This window comes from Carlito syrichta, unplaced genomic scaffold, assembly GCF_000164805.1.
Source record: "Carlito syrichta isolate Samal-C Ts95f unplaced genomic scaffold, Tarsius_syrichta-2.0.1 Scaffold308655, whole genome shotgun sequence".
NCBI lineage: Eukaryota > Metazoa > Chordata > Mammalia > Primates > Tarsiidae > Carlito > Carlito syrichta.
In genome coordinates, this window is record NW_007252751.1 from 35,582 (window position 1) to 38,318 (window position 2,737).

The following is a 2,737-nucleotide window of genomic DNA, read 5'->3' on the forward strand; positions in this document are numbered from 1 at the left end:
GAAAAAGAAGAATGCCACCATAGGGATTAGGAAGATAAAGTATAAACTCAGCTCATCATTGAGTTTCTACAATAGTCTTAGCACAGTAATGGGGAAAAAAAAGAGACATTTATTCCGTAACAGAACTGTATTAAGTGCATTTGTGTTATGCACTCACAAGAGTCTCAAAATGTAGGCATTGCTATCTCTATTTGAGATATGGTAAAACAAATATTTTGAGAATAGTTATGCTACTTCTTCTAGGTTATACAGGTAGTGGTCTTCTCAAACTGGGAATCTACATAGGGAGAAGTGATGATAATATGTAAACTTATTTTTTTAAGAATTCAGAATATATTTGGATAATTGACATAAACACTCATAATGTAGCATAAAATACAAATAACTTTTTGGTGAGTTGCTAAGTTATGTAATTTATACTACAAGTGTACTTCAAATTAAGAAAAAAGGAGTTTAGTAAGTATTAAAGTCAGCAAAGTGGTTATCTCGCAGGTGATGAAAATCAAAGTGGTCCTAGAATCAAAACAATTTTGGCAAATGGAGTATAGGATATATGTAGTGATTGGGACATCAATAGAAAATTAAGAGCATTGAGGATGAAAGTGTCATGTTAATGATAGAGAGACTGTTCCTTGGTCAAGAGATGGACTCAAGCACCCAGAGTAATGGTGAAATGAAGTTCTTTATCTTCCACACATTCTAGTGGATAGAATGATAATTTGTTGTTCTTGCTCACATAGACAAGTTCTACTATATCTCTGTTCTGGGTCAGTGTGTCTCTTAACTGTTATTTGATTTAGGACTTTTTGTTGTTATTTTTGTGTAGTATCATTAAGAAACAGACTCCCATTCTGTAGGAAACAGCCAATTATTTAAAACAATCCGTTTTTCTTGCTGATGCATTACTGTCATAGTTCTTTAATAATTACACATATGTTCAGAAAAAATTTAGAGTAAGATTGGCATTCCCATGTTAATTATTGACTGTGGCAAAGCTTGCTTATAATTTTTGAGATCACACTATATTTATGGATCCTGATAAGGTGTTTGTTCTGGATTGATACATTGAATTTTTGCCAGAAGTACAAATTTGATTCACAGGTCAGTTTTCAGATAACTTTAAAAAATGCATTCTAGACAGCATACTTCTCTTAGGTGATAATATTGACTTGAAAGAGTCATAGAAAAAAATATACATATATAACCATTTAACTATAAATGCTGATTGATCATTTACCAGTTGGTTGTCTGTTTTCTAATCCTTAAATACTATTTGTATTGCAGATTTAATTTTCATAAACTTACTTTGATTCAATATTTTATTAAATATCCATCCAGTTCATTGTTTATGCAAAAAAAGTACCTTATCCTACAGGTATGTAATATTGTAAATAAAATTCACTACAGTGCTCCAACAAATATAAAATCACGGTCTAAACAATATTAATTCCATCTAGAAAGCAAGAGTGTTTCTTTGGATTTGTTTGATGAGTTGTTTGACTACATATTGACAACATGTTTTTCAGAATTCACCTTTATTTACCTAGTTCCTCTGCCCAATTATTATAAAGCAGAGGGGTCCAGCAAATTAGCACAGGTTTTTGACTGGGTACGGTGGCTCAGTCTGTAATCTCAGCACTTTGGGAGGCCAAACGAGAGGATTGCCTGAGCCTGGGGTTCGAGACCAGCTTGAGGAACTTGGTGAGACCTCATCTCTACAATAAATCACAAAAACTAGCTGGGCAAGGTGGCGTGCATCTGTAGTTCCAGCTACTTGGAAGGCTGAAGCAGAAGGATCACCTGAGCCCAGGAGGTCGAGGCTGCAGTGGCCATGAGCCTATCACTGCACTCCAGCTTGGGCAACAAAAGTGAGACTACAACTCAAAAAAAAGAACTGGTTTCTAACTTCCTATGCTTATAGGCAGATGTCTTAAATGAAGCTTTATTCATTGACCTTGCATGATGCTTTTAGGAGGATGCAAAAGACTACAGACTTTCAAGAACATAAAAAATCAGAACGTAATTTGTATCATTTAAGGACACAGCCTTATTTCTCCCACATGGAAGACTGTAAATGATGGTTGTCAGAATTTCATTGTGGAGAAAGTAAGAACTCTAAAGAAAAGTAGGGTTATAATAATTATTTTACATCATGTTAGGTTATCATCTTGTCTTGGATGCTCTAACCTGGTGTCAACATAAATGTATTTAGCAAGGTCCTGAGAGATAGCACACATTTTGTAGGAGCTAGAGTAAAAAATCAAACTATGAACTCTGCTTACTGTGGCTTTTGTTTTTGCTAATAGATGGTTTGTTCTTACCATTGATCTGCTTTTTAAAGTAAAACTAATTTTTGATCGGGTAAAGAAAGATACACACACAATGCAAAATTCTCAGTGAATAGCAAAAATGATGGGAAAAGTTTTAACTTAAAGGATATCTTGACTTGGAAGTCTGAGGCAAAAGGATTGCCTGAGACTAGTAGGTCAACAATGAGGTGACTGTGAGTGTGCCACTGCACTCTAGCCTGGGTGATGGAGTAACAATTCAATTCAAAAAAAAAACAAAACAAAAAAAAGGAAAGCTATCTTGGAGCTATCTTTTATTGTATCTCAAATGCTATTCTAATGTGTGTGGCTTTCATTCTTTAAAAGAAAGTCATAGAAGGTCTTTAAGGAGGGGAAGAAAATCTTCTTTTAAAAATTATAAGTATTGATTAACTATTATGCATCAGGTC